Genomic DNA, 15403 nt, shown 5'->3' on the forward strand with positions numbered 1-15403 from the left:
CTATATATTAAAAATGCAGGGTTCTTGATATAGTTATTCAATTAGTGGTAGAGTACTTTACCTAACGTGCACAAGGCCCTGGGTTTGATTCCCAGCACCAAAAAGAAGAAAGAGGAGGAGGAAGAGGAGGAGAAGGAGAAGAAGAAAGGAAAGAAAAGAAATAAGATTTCTAATGTTGATGCCATGGTAAATAAAAATATTCATTCTCAGGGCTGGGACTGTGGCTTAGTGATAGAGTGCTTGCCTAGCATGCATGAAGCCCTGGGTTTGATTCTTCAGTCCCACATAAACAGAAAAGGCCAGAAGTGGTGCTGTGGCTCAAGGGGTAGGGTTCTAGCCTTGAGCAAAAGAAGCTTAGGGACAGGGACAGTGCCCAGGCCCTGAGTTCAAGCCCAGGATTAGCAAGTATATATATATATATAAATCTTGGGTAATTTAACCTCAGGTATGGCAACCTTCTTCTAAAGAAAAAAGAAAAACTTCTTTGTGTGTGTGTGTGTGTGTGTGTGTGTGTGTGTGTGTGTGTGTGCATGTGTGCACGTAAGCATGTGTCACTTCTAGGACTTGAACTCAGAGCCTGGACACTCAAAGCTGGTGCTCTATCATTTGATCCACACCTCTTTTTCCAAATTTCTGCTGGTTAATTGGAGATGAATCTCATGGGCTTTCCTGCCCTGTCTGGCTTCAAACCATGATCCCCAGATTTCAGCCTCCTGAGTTAGGATCACCAGTGCCTGGCTCAAAAACCTCTTTTTTTTTTTAAGCACATTTTTTTAAAAAGTACAAGATGTGAAGTTTAAAAATAAGGGAGAGGAGAGGATGTTTTACCAGACAGGCTACCAGTTCTCTCTTGTTAAAAAAAAAAAAAGATAAATATGTAAACGTTTGTAGTACATAAATTACCTTTGCAAGAACAAAGCAGAAATTGAGACACTACTTGGCTCTGGGGAAGTGAGTGTGAGACTGAGGGATGAGGAAGGATACTTTCATTTTATTCCCTGTTGTCTCTTGTGAATTTTGTCTCAAGCTTATTGTGCCACCTATTTAAAAAAATAAAGAGGATGCTTACATTTTTTACTATGTTGAATTTTTATTATGCTTCTCCCCCCCTTATTGAAAGACTACTTAAACCAGAGCAACTATTTTACAAGATTTCTTGAAAATTTTTAACTTTAAAATGAGATTATATAGTAAGGCACTGGTGACTCGTGCCTATAATTCTAACTGCTCAGTAGGCTGAGATCTGAGAATCTCTGTTTGGTGCCAACCAGCGTCAGGCAAGTCCATGAGACTGTTCATCTCCCATTAGCCGCCAAAAAGCTAGAAGTAAAGCTGTATCTCAAATGATAGAGCAGCACCAACCTTGAGTAAAAAAGCTATGGCCGGGCCCTAAGTTCTGGCACAGTACTGGTACACATACACGCGCACGCATGCGCACGCGGGCACACACACACACACACACACACACACACAGATCCTTCTGCTAAACAGTACTAGAATTATTTTTCTATAAAAATGTTCTATAAAATGTTCAGAATGTCTTAGAATGAGAAGGAATGCTCTTAGATTTCAATAGTCTGATAGAACACCACTAGAATTCTTGTAACCACAGAAGGTGGAAACATAAGCAGATATCTAAAGGAAATGACAGCACCTATCTGATTTTCCTCAAGGTGATATATATATATCTATATATATATCTATCTATATAGATATATATATATGGATAAGCTTCCAGAATTAGCTTTTGCCATTTAGTGTAGAAGGAGAGGGCATTTAGTATCTAAGAGCAGCCCAATTCCATACTGGCCTCTTCCTGGAGTTCAACATGAATTAGTAGCATGTCTTAGGGAATATGACCTTATGCTCTGAATCTTCTACCTTTACATCATACTTCAATAATTGATAATAAAAATGGTAACAGCCACCATTTATTAGTTGTGTATTCTGTGTTGGGAGCTCCATGATTATTGTTTCTATCTTTCAACAATGTTGCATCTTATAAAATAAAAAGACTATTGGGTACCAGTGCCACATGCCTATAATCCTAGCTATTCAGGAGGTTAAGATCTGAGGATTGAAGTTCAAAGCCACTCTTGGAAAGGAAGTCCATGAGACTCTTAGTTCCAATTAACCTACACACACACACACACACACACACACACACAAAAGCAAGAACTGAAGCTATGGCTCAAGTGGTAGAGCTCTGGTCTTGAACATAAGGCTCTGGGACACCAGCCAAGCCCTGAATTCAAGACCTGGGACTGACACCAAAACAAAAAGAACCAACAAATAAAAATAAGAAATAAAAAGACTTACAGAGGTCTCGTAACTTGGTAAAATAATAGGCAAGGCCTGATTTGGCAAGCCAGAGTGGTTCTTCATGTCTACCACCCCTGACTCTTCTAGATGACAGGCATCCTTTGCGTGTCTTGTTCACTGTCATCTGCAAGGCCTCAAATCTCTCCAAACTACTTTAACATATGTCATACTACTTGCAATTTATAACACCAGAGAGTAAGTGGTTATATAACTCACATCATTACAAAAAGGTAAGGAACATAGAGAAATGAATTGAAACAATTGAAATCAGTTTCCCAAGATCACAAAGCTACGCTGAACTTTTTTTGGCCAAAAGTTATCACAAATTTAGGCTCACACTTTTGAACAGAACTACAGGAAGCCATGGAAGCCAGCCCTGTTCACTACACCATGGCTTACCACAGGGTTGTTTAAAAAAAATGGTTTATGGTAACAGTGGGCTGTGTCACTATAGAATGATCACTAAGAACAAAAACAGAAGTAGACAGAATGGTATAGACATTCTGAATTCAAGATAGAACACCCACATGAAAAGCTTGGCTGCTTCTCTCAGATCCCTCCCACACAAGATGGGCTTCTTCCAGCTCTGGCCAGTTGAGCAGACAAAAAGGATCACTGCCCCAGGTGACAAAACTTAACTGCATCCTGAACTGCCTAAGCAGGGAGAGATGCATGGCCTGCATCTAGTCACCAAGTGCTACAAATCAAGCCAAACACTTTGCAGGACAGACTCACTTTCTAAATAAAGATATTTTGTAACCCCCACCCCCCTTCTCCTTTTGAGATCTGTTTTCTAAATTTGGCTTCCAGAGTCACTTTCAGGTTCTGTGTGGTTAATTTCTTTTCCTCTAGGGGTTTTAAAAAAGCAACTAATAAACAACGAATACCAAACATCAGAATTTCAGCACCAGGAAGAACTTTAGCACCCATGCAGCTCAATATCCTTCTTTTACAGAGAAATGCATGGAGACAATGATGGGCTCAAGGTTTACCACCCAATTACTGGCAAGAGGAGCCCTCAAATCCTGACTTTTTGAGCAGTACTCTTCTGTCTACTTTTCTTTGGTTCTACCTCCACTGGCCTTTGAAGCTAAACAAGTCACTTTAGGCTTATTTATTTACTTATTTATTTATTGTGCTGATATTAGGGTTTGAACTCAGGGCCTGGACATTGTCTCTTAGCTTTTTCTCTCAAGGCTGGCAGTCTATCACTTGGGACACAGCTTCACTCCTAGCCTTCTGGTAATTAATTAAAGATAAAGGTCTCACAGACTTTCCTGTCCAGGCTGGCTTCAAACCATGATCCTCAGGTCGCAGCCTCTTGAGTAGCTAGAATTACTGGTGCCCAGCTAACTTCACCTTTCTAAGTCTTTGTTTCTTCTTCCCAATGAAATTGAAATAATAATATTTCTACCTCTTAGGAGTCTGAGAAAATTAAGTTTGATAATTTATTCAGAATGCTTTTCACAGTACTTGGCACATAGTACCCAGTTACAAGAAGGGATGGTGGAAACAAATTGCCTGCATTTGAATGCCATCTGTCACTTGCTTAACTAATCCTCTCAGTTTCCTCAACTGTAACATGGGTAAAATGATAATAGTACTTTATTAACGTTGTTGCAGATCTTAAATAAATTAATACTTATCACCCACTTAGAATAAGGTTTGGTACAATGGCCATATTAGCCTATCATAACCACTTTTCTTATTCTAAGCAACCACGTAGCTTAAAATTCAGTAGTTTTAAAAGCAATCATTTCCTATGTTTTGGACACATACTAAAATTCTTAAGATTAGAGCCTAGTATCACACACACACACACACACACACACACACACACACACACACACACACATATCATTATTAGTAGTTCCAAATCCCAGTCAGGAAAGTCTATGATTCAATAATTTATAGTGCAGGGCTGGGTTCTGAATCCAAGTGCTTCCATTCCCCAATTTGCTGACAAGGGCAGTAGCCCCTTTGTCTGACTTGCTGCATCTGGGATAATAATACTTATTTCTTTACACAGTGTTTTGCGACCTTTGGATGCAAAATGCTATGTGAGCACAAATTATTATCTCTTTTCCAGATATCACTTTTAGATTCAAATCTAGAAGCTTCCTAAAGTAGATCTCAGCAGAAATAACCTGTGAACACAGATGTATCTGTTCTATATTGTGGTAACTAGATAATACATGCATGCACAACAATATCATTCATTTTCTTTTGTATACTGGATTGGGGAAAAATGAGATGTCCTCAGGATGGATGGTTCTGTCTCAAAACCCCTCCTGTCCATCTTCCTGATCTATGTATTTGGCTTCCTGTCTTGAGGTCAACAGGAACTCTGAGGTTGATTTGACTCTGGAGGCAAGAAGAAGGACAAGAAGAAATTATTTTCTTATTCCCAAATCCTCAGGCAGTGTCAGTTTGCGTATCCAATTTGATCATCTTTCTACCTTGGAATCCATTTGCATTCATTTTCATTTGGTTCCTAGACACTTCCAGTAGTACCAGAGATTAGTAATTTTAAGACTCTACCTTTCCTGGACTCTCTTTACAATTAATAAATTTATTTGTTTATCTACCAAAAAGCATTTATTGAAAATCTATTATGCATATCACTGACCTAGATTCCAAGTAAATTATAGAGATGGCTTCTGCTAGAGCTAAAATCTAGGCAAGATTATTTGGGTGAGCTATTATCTTTTGAGCACCAGCCTTGAATTTTTCTCAACACACACACACACACACACACACACACACACACACACACACACACACACACACTTTTTTTCTTTAATATACCTTTCACCTTTGCCTCTTATTCCACTCTTCCTTTGGGTCTCCCAACTCTAATGGCAGAGTTAGTGTCATCTGCAAACAATGTATCCTTAATATTTCAATATATATCTTCAAAATTTTGTCCTATTGGTGAGAGGACAAATTTAATCATAGTAAGGGATTAAAGATACCTATTAGGGGTAATTTATAACTCTGTAAATTATGACTTTCTAATTTATTCTTTTCTTTGGGGGGGGGGATCCGGTCTTGGGGCCTGAACTCTGGGCCTGGGCACTGTCCCTCAGCTCTTCAGCTCAAGGCTAGCGCTCTACCACTTGAGTCACAGCACCACTTCCGGTTTTTTTTTCTTTTTGCTTATGTGGTGCTGAGGAATCGAACCCAGGGCCTCAGGCATGCAAGGCAAGCGCTCTACCACTGAGCCAACTTCCCAGCACCTAATTTATTCTTTCGTATTTATTCCAAAATGAATCCATTCATCCCCAGAATAACTTTACTCATTCTTTCTTGTTAAAAATCCTTTGGGGGCTGGGAAGGTGGTTCAGTGGTAGAGTGCTTGCCTTGCATGCATGAGGTCCTGGGTTCAATTCCTCATCACCACATAAGCAGAAAAAGCCAGAAGTGGTGCTGTGGCTCAACGTGGTAGAACACTAGTCTTGAGCTGAAGAGCTGAAGGACAGCGCCCAGGCCCAGAGTTCAGGCCCCACAACCAATTAAAAAAAAAATTCTTTAGAGGACAAAGGATGTATGTAGCACAGTAATAAAGAACTTGCTTAAGATGCTCAATCCTCAGGATCACAAATAAGCATAATTTTATTTTCATTTATTTTGGAATTTTATTTTTGAAAAAAGTTTTAAGCCAGGCTTCAGTAGTTCATACCTATAATCCTAGCTACTCAGGAGACTGAGATCTGGAGAATAAAGTTTCTAAGCCAGCCTGGGCAGATAAATCTAAGAGACACAATCTTTAAAGTAACCAGCAAAAACTTCAGCTAGAGGTATGGCTTGAGTGACAGAGTGCCAGTTAGGGAAGTGTAAGGACCTGAATTCAAATTCTGGTACCAACAACAAAAAAAATTAGTGCCTACTCTGGATCAAGCTTTGTAGAAGACAATAAAAGTACAGGGGCAAGTAAGGTCTTTACTCTTGAAGTGTTAACACTCTTAAAGAAAGACAGATGCTAACAAGAAAACAATAAATAAATGAAGCAAAACATTTCAGTAAGAAGATGGTGTGGGCATGATTAAAAAATGACCAGTGATCCATACCTATAACCCTAGCTACTCAGGGAGACTGAAATCTGAGGATCATAGTTCAAAGACAGCATGGGCAGATAAATCCAAGAAACTCTTATCTTGACTCAATCAGCAAAATTCTGGAACTGGAGTTGTGGTTCAATTTGTAGAGCATCAGTTATAAACAAAAATGCTGAATTAGAGTACAAAACTATAAGGCCCTGGATCCAGGCCCAAGAGAAAGAAGGAAGAAAGGAAGGAAGGAAATTACTAGGATAAATTGTCACTAGAAAAGATATGCCAGGCACTGGTGGCTCACACCTGTAATCCTAGCTACTCAGGAGGCTGAGATCTAAGGATTGAAGTTTGAAGCCAGCCCAGGGAGAAAAGTCTATGAGACTCTTATCTCCAATTAATTAGCAAAAATCTAGAAGTGGAGGTGTGGCTCAAGTGATAGAGTGTCAGTCTTGAAAGAAAAGGTTAAGCAAGAGTGTGAGGCTCTGATTTCAAGCCCTAGTACCAGCACCAAAAAGGAAGGAAGGAAGGAAGGAAGGAAGGAAGGAAGGAAGGAAGGAAGGAAGGAAGGAAGGAAGGAAGGGAAGGAGGAAGGGAGTGAGGGAGGGAGAGAAAGATAGAAAGAAAGAAAGGAAGGAAGGAAGAAAGAAAGGAAGGAAGGACAGAAAGAAAGAGAAGGAGAGAGGAAAGATAATTTCTACAAGGGGACAATGTTTGAGCTAAATCACACACAGGAGTCAACCATCTGTAACTCGAGGAGTAGAGCATACCATAGCAAGGGCCTGAAGCAATAATAAACCTGACTTGCTGGGCACATGAAAGGAAGGGCGGTGAGACTAGAAAATGATAGCAAAAAGGAGAGGGGCATGCTTTTCAATCTAGGGTAAATTTTGATTTATTCTAAGTACCAGAGGAATGGTCACAAGAGTATTTAAATAGAGGGATGACACAATCCAGCATATATCCACAAGACGTCAGTCTGAAATAGGGAACAGACACTGTAAGAATCAAAACATCCAGCTGTTGCCACAGTCTAGGTGATAGGTCACCAAAGTTTAGATTTAAGAAGTAGCTGTGCAGGTGAAGAAAAATGGATGAAACTCAGGATATAATTTGAAGGTAGATTTAACAAGATTTACTGGGAGATAAACTGATGAGGGTGAAGAAAATAGAATAATCAGGAATGACTCACATTTTTATCTTAAGCAATTGGATAGATGATGGCACCAATGATTGAGAGGGCAGAGTAGCAAGTAACATAATAGAGCTGGAAGAAATGAGAGCATTCTATTTAGTACATACTAATACTGACATACTTGAGAATGTATGACATACTTGATAAATAGAAATTCAAGTCAGGAGCCAGTAGTTCATTCCTGTAATCCTAGCTACTCAGGAAGCTGAGATCTAAGGATCTCAGTTTGAAGGCAGCCCAAGAAGGAAAGTCCATGAGACTTTTATTTCCAATAAACCATTCAGAAAAAGCAGAAGTAGGGCTGTGGCTCAAGTGGTTGAGTACAAAGAGTCTCAGGGACAGCGCCCAGGCCCTGAGTTCAAGCCCCAGGACTGGCAAAAAAATGAAAAGAAATTCAAGTACCAGGGGTATAGGTTAAGTCTGAAGTTCAAATGAGAGGTCAGAGTTAGATATCTAAATTTTGGAGCCAATATATAGATGGTAGGGCTGAAAGAGATAAAGGTCTAAAACATCTCTGTCCAGTGGCAATATGAATGAGCCACCCATGTGAGCTACATCAGTAATGTTAAATTTCCTAGTTTAAAAAATGTAAATATCTGAAATAGTATGTCAACATGTCCTCATATAAAGTTATTTGTAAGATAGTTTTTATTTTCTTTCATACTTAGCCTTTGAAATCCAGTGTATTTCTACTTTCATTTTACACTAGCCACATTTCAAGTGCTCTTAGCCACATATGGATGATAGAAGTCTAGAACTTAGCCAACTTCAAGAAGTTGAAGTTAGGTGCTGATGGCTGGCATCTGACTTTGTGGTTTCTCAGGAGGCTGAGATCTGAGGATCACAGTTCATGGCCAACCCAGGCAGGAAAGTCCAGGAGACTCTTATCTCTGATTAACCACCAAAAAGCTGGAAGTGGAGCTTTGGCTCCAATGAGAGAGCAGCAACCTTGAGTGAAAAAAGCTAAGACACGAGTTCAAGCCCCAGTACCCCCCCCCCACACACACACACACAAAGAGGTTGAATAGAGAAAGAGTTGGACAAAAAGACTGAGAGAATGGTGCCATGCAAGCCAAGAGTAGAAAGTGCTTTTAAAAGAGACTAGTCAACTGTGTCCAATGCTTTTAAGAGACTGCAATAGAATTCAGCAACATGGAGGTCACTGATGACCTTGGCTGAAGCTATTTCAGTGGAATGATGACTTCCTGGAAGGCAGCCAGAATGGCATCGATGAGAGGTAAGGCACGGGTGACAATCAGTACAATAAACTTTTACAAAAGGTTTTTGCTATGCAGAAGAGAGGAAGGAATCACTAGGTGGGTGTGGGGAGTTGTCAAAGGAGGAGATTTTCTGAAATAGGAATGTGCTTAGGTAATGGGAATGTCCCCAGTGGGAAGGAAGAAATGGAGGTAGAAGAAAGGAAATAATTAAGAATGAAAATCCTTCCAAAAACAAGAGCAATGAGTACAAGAGCACCAAGAAAGGAGCTTGTGTTTGACAGGAAAGAATGACTCTATTATAAAAGGAAGAAAAAGAGTGTAGATACAGTATCAGGGAATGGATATAGATTAGTCAGTCTATTGATCTGGGTGGCAGAAATTTTCACTTTAACACAGGGCCAAATCAATAAGCAAAAATACATAAGTAAATAAACATTCAAGGTTGAACACATTTGTCTTGTAATGCCAGCTAGTTTAGAAGCAGAGTCAAGAGAATTACAAGTTCAAAGCTAAGCCTAGAGGAAGTTATTGAGAACTTATCTCAGAAACAAACAAAAAATATAGACAAAAGGACTTGAGGATTGGCTAAAAAGGCACTTGCTTAGCATGCAAGAGGCCCTGGGTTCAACCCCTAATACTGCAAAACAAACAAAAATCATAATAGGCTGGGAGCTGGTTGTGTAAGTCTATAACCTTAGCTACTCAGAAAGCTGAGATCTGACAATCATGGCTCAAAGTCAGCCCAGGCAGGAAAATCAGTGAGGCTCTTATCTCCAATTAACCATTAAAAAAGCAGAAGTGGAGCTGTGGCTCAAGTGCTAAAGCACTAGCCTTCAGCAAAAAAGCTCAGGGACTGCACCCAGGCCCTGAGTTCAAGCCCCAGGACTGGCAAAAAAAAAAAAAAATCCACTGGATGGATGTAAGAGTATTCTTTTCCAGTATCTGAAATGTTGGTGGTTACTCTCCAAGATATCCCTTTCTCTGGATCAAGTTACCTACCAGGCAATCAATTCAGTACTTGCAAGGTTGTTTGATAATCAGAATATTGAGGCAAAGGAAATTTCATTCAAGCCACAATAAAGACTGATGAACTATCTCAGATGTATATAACAGGGTACAATGTTTGACACTGTCCTTAAGTGATGAAATCTCATATTCCAATTTGGGGAACAACCTACCTATTTAAATGTATATATGGAAGTTGAATCCTCTTCCATGCCTGTCCTGTTTAATGAGGAGCAGAGTCCTAAGCAGGAAATGGCATGCTACTCAAAATAGTTTACTGAAAATAATTTAGTCAAAGGCTGATTTACAAAGATAAGGGCAGAGTATGCAGCTACCCAGGGTTAGCAAGAGAAGTGAAACTTTCCCTTTTCCAAATATTCAGGGGCAGGTGAAGAAAGTGTCATGGGATCCTAGTAAGTGCTTCAAAGGTGCTGGTTAGCTGCTCAAGCTCCTGGTATGAAAGTAGGAGGATGTGGAAGGACAACACGCCCCAATCTCTTTTTCTTCCTTTACCTTCATGTCAAATTCTGCTAAGCCCATTGAAACCAGAATTTGAGAAAATCCTTGTAACTCAGAGAAGGTCAATATTCTTGGGCAGAGATCAGGAAAGGAAAGGGCAGATAGAGTCTGGGGGTGGGAGTTGGCCACCATCAAAAAGATAAGATATCCTTAGATGAGATAATTAAAAAAGAAAGTAAAAAAGAATGTCTACTGTGGACTATCTAAATGCTTGATAGAGATGAGAGGAAAGGAAAGAGAAAGCTAATTCACAGTAGGATTCCAGTATCTCTAAGCTTTCATTCAGCTTTCTTACTAGTCCAGAGACTTAGAGAGTAGGAGAAGAATGATTGCTTTGGGTTTTGTTTTATTAAAGGAAAGCTTTTATTTTCCCTTTCTTATTAGGAGACCGAAAATCCTAGTTAGAGAAAAGAAATCCTGTGCAGATTTTCCTCTTGTATTATCCTGAATATTGACCCCCACACTTGCCACCCACCTCCACCACTGGAAAGAGGCCTAGCCCTCTAGGAGACACTGGCTTACAGAGTTTAAATTTAGACAAAAGCCTGAGGCAGACATTTGAGGTCACTAAGCTTTTGTCACCATATGGACACAATCAAACAGAAAGCAATACAACATTATGTTTTAGAAGGTAGGCTCTGAAGTCAGATTGCCTGGGTTTAAATGCTTACTCTACTATGCATTAGCTATATGACCTTGAGTAAGTTCCTCCTGTTGTCCTCTATGTCACTTGGAAAATAATAGTATTTACACTACACAGCTATCTTCTGAAGATTACATAAGCTACTTCATATAAAGTTTTGCATATAGAAAATTCTTTTTTAAAAAAAGTCTTATTGCTACTAAAGCCATTTTGCCACTTTTCTGATTTGGAAGTATTATGTGGCAAATGATTTCTTGTTAATAACCAGGTCTTATTTCCTTTCCAAAATATTTAAATTCCTCCCTTTCACACAGACAGACAGACACACACACACACACACACAAACACACACACACACACACACACAAACACACACAGCAGAGAGATCAGAGTTTTCTTTTATATCAAATGACTATGGATGCTCTCTTTTTGGGGTAGGGGAGCAGGAGTTGGTACTAAGGCTTGAAATCAGGGCCTCAAACTCTTGCCCAGCTTTTTTGCTCATAGCTAGTGTTCTACCAATTTGGTTCCCCTCCAGCCAAGCCTTTTGCTGGTTAGTTGGAGATATAAGTCTCTCAGATTTGTCTGCCTAGATTGTCTTTGAACCTTGATTCTCAGATCTCAGACTCCTGAGTAGCTAAGTTTATAGATGTGAGCCAGGAGTGCCTGGCAATCCACAAGTGTCAATTTATATTTTAGTTGTAAGTAATTAAAACCAACTATAAAACTTCAAATAGTAAAATTCTGTTTCTCATTTCCACTCACTATATTTCAAGTGCTCAGTCATCCTCTGTGACTGGCGCCTACTGTGAAGAGTGAAAAATATGGAAGACTTCATCACTGTAGAAAGTTTTATTGGGCAGCCCTGCAGAGAGGCCTCAGATAGCAAGAAAAATTCCCATGGTCTGAAAAGGGGAAGTCATGAGGGGGAAATGCTCTAAAAGCAGAAACCCTAGCGAAGATAAAGTTTTCCAACTTGGAATAATAAATTTTCAGTAGAGGTAAGGAGTGATTAATAGTATGTTTATAGTATCACATGGACTGATTTCCCTACCAAGCACTTCCTCACCAAAAATACATTCCCCCTGCCCCCCACCAGTGGAATTTGTGCTCAATTTCAGGTATTGTGTAGTGTTTCATTCTATGATATAAGTCTAAGAGGAAACAGCATTTACTTTACACTGAAAACATACATGTCAACTTTTCTGGCATGGAAAACTATAGTGTTTCTATAGATCAAGTGGCTTTTTCCCATAAATGTAGCTTTTCAAAAACTCTCTTTTTTTATCTATCAGCTTTCATTTATCTGACCTCATCATTCCTTTCTCTTAACATGCTGCTTTTCTAAATCTCCTTATCTCCATTCTCCCAGGAACACAAGTTTTAAGAATAATTTCACATTGATCATATTTACATCCAGAAATCAGAAAAAAATGTTCTTCATTTCCCCTGAGAACATCAACCCTTTTCCTTCTCTTTCCTTCTCTTTTTCTTCCTCCTCTTGTTCATGCCAGTACCTGGGCTTGAAGTTAGGGTCTCAAGCTTGCAAGGCTTACTTGCTCACTGCTAGTGCTCTACCATTTGAGCCACATTTTAAGCCTAGGTTTTTGCTGGTTATTTTGGAGATGGAATCTCTGACTTTTCTGGCTTCAAATGCAATCTTCCAGGTCTCAGCCTCCTGAGTAGCTAAGATTACAGGTGTGACTGAAGTCCAGCTTTTTTTTTTTTTTGACTGTGCATGAGAAAAATGTGATCACTACTACTGGAGGCAAATGGGACTTTTTACTCCTACACCTGGGATAAATCTTCCATGTGGACATGTTTTAGTGACAGATGGCAATTTTCTATAAAGAAAAAAACACTCAAGTCCCTAAAGGGGAAATGAAACTTCTTATTTTCTAAGTCTAAGAAAAATCACAGCTGTTGCTATTAACAATTGTTATCTGACAGGGTTTGGGAGGTGTGACTTAGTGGTAGAGTGCCTGCCTAGTAGGCTTAAGGTCCTGAGTTCAAAACTCTAGCACTGTCAAAAATAAATATGGATATGGGGTGGAGGGGCGGGGAGAGGATGGGAAAGGATGGGAAGGGGAAACAAAGGAGGAGGCTACAATGCTTGATAAGAAATGTACTCATGATCTTGCCCATGTAATTGTAACTCCTCTGTACAGTATTTTCACAATAAAAAAAGAAAAAAAATATGGATATGGCTTGCCAGTTATTGATCATATTGGTAGATGAATTTGGCTCCCAAAGCTGTTCCTAAACTAATAGTAAATATCCTTCAAACATGTATTCATGACCTAACATGTAACTGTAACTCCTCTGTATATCACTTTTGTTGTTGTTGTTGGTCGTGGGGCCTGAACTCTGGGCCTGGGTGCTGTCCTTCAGCAATTCAGCTCAAGGATAGCACCCTACCACTTGGGCCAGAGCACTACTTCTGGCTTTTTCTGTTTATGTGGTGCTGAGGAATCGAACCCAGGGCCTCATGCATGCAAGGCAAGCACTCTACCACTGAGCCAATTTCCCAGCCCTCTGTATCAATTTTATAATAACAATTTAAAAAATTAAAAAACAGGAAGTGGTGCTGTAGCTCATGTGGTAGAGTGCTTACCTTGAGCTGAAGAGCTGAGGGACAGCGCTCAGGCCCAGAGTTCAAGCCCCACGACCGATGACAAAAAAAAAAATTAAAAAACAAACAGCTGACTGACATGAATAAGAGTCCTCTCCTCTCCTGAGATCATCATGTGGTAAAGAAACCCAACCATCCATGCAGAAAGGCAAATGGAAGAAAATCAGTGCCACTGGCTCACAGCCACAGCTGACATTCTCAGGAACTACTAGCATAACTGCCAGCCTTTTGTACAGTACTAGGGCTTGAACCCAGAGCCTCTCGCTTGTTAAGCAGTCTCTCTGTAATTTGAACCACCCTACCCCCTCAGCTCTCATTTATGCATCTTACATATAATGGTAATTTGTTTTGAAGAACTTAATAGGATGTGATAGAAGAAAGAAAACTATCAGATGTGTTCCAGAGCTCACCTTTCTAGCTTTTCTGAGGATTTATTTGCTTGATGATCTCTTTCTTTTGCTACATCATCATTTTTTCCTGTCTGATGACTCATTCCCATCAGTAGGTAAACCTGTGTAAATATCCACTGAAAATATTCCCTTGCTCCATTATCTCCTCCAGCCACTGTCCCATTATCCTGACTGCTTTCATAGCAACACTTCCTGAATCAGTTGTCTTATCTCCACCACTCCCACTGGGCTTAAACTGCATAGTGAAGGGCACCAAAAACTTTCTGGTTTCTAAATTCAGCAATGATCCCTATCCTTACTTTCCTCCATCAACTGTATTTGGCATAGTTCATCACTCGTTTCTTCAAATGGTTTCTTTTTTGTTTTCTGTTACATCACATAGTTCTGATTTTTATCTTTTTTTTTTGTTGTCTGGTCGTGGGGCCTGAACTCTGGGTCTGGGTGCTGTCCCTCAGCTCTTCAGCTCAAGGCTAGTGCTCTACCACTTGAGCCACAGCGCCACTTCCGGCTTTTTTCTTTTTTGCTTATGTGGTGCTGAAGAATTGAACCCAGGGTCTCAGGCATGCAAGGCAAGCGCTCTACCACTGAGCCACCTTCCCAGCCCCTGATTTTTATCTTATCTCACTGGCCACTCTTTTAAAATCTTCTCTTCTGGGTAATTGTCAGGTCAACCTCAGGTTTTTTGTATTCCTCGGGCCTCAGTACAGAAGCCCTTCTTTTCTCCATCCAGCTTCACTCTTTAGGTAATCTCATCCACTCTCATGCTTTAAATCCATAAGACCTAATGACTTCCACACTGATACATCGAGACCTAAACCCCTCTGTGAACTCTAAGAGCATATATACTATTGCCTACCTAACATCTCCCCTTGGGAGCCTAACAGGCAACTCCAATTTAACATTCACAAAATAGGGCCTGGATTTCCAATCCCATCTCCAAACCTATTCCTTCCCAGTTCAGTCAATTGCACTACTCTGCTGCCAAAAATGCTACAAGACATAAAATCCCCTCTGTCCCTAATCACCCACATCTAAACCTAACCTAACCAACTCTACCTTCAAACTGCAAGGCATTTTGTAATGCTATCATTATTTAGATAAGTTATCATCTTTTCTGCCTGGCATTGTCATACCTCCTCTTACCATATTCTCTCTACACAAGAGGTTTTTTGGTTTGTTTTTTTAAAAAAGTTCTCCAAGATTTGCTATTACAAAATGCTTAAATAAGGATACAGGTTGACCCATTGTAACAGTGAGACGTACAAGACACTATGTTGAAAAGGAGCTTTACAATTTAGGTAGGGGAGGGGGAGAAGTTGGGGATGTTGGAAGGGAAGAGATGGTAGGGAAAAACAAAGGAGAAGGTAACAATGCTTGATAAGAAATGTACTTATTACCCTAGTCA

The sequence above is a fragment of the Dipodomys spectabilis genome, unplaced genomic scaffold (assembly GCF_019054845.1).
Source record: "Dipodomys spectabilis isolate Male_0828 unplaced genomic scaffold, ASM1905484v1 ptg000147l, whole genome shotgun sequence".
NCBI classification, from domain to species: Eukaryota; Metazoa; Chordata; class Mammalia; order Rodentia; family Heteromyidae; genus Dipodomys; species Dipodomys spectabilis.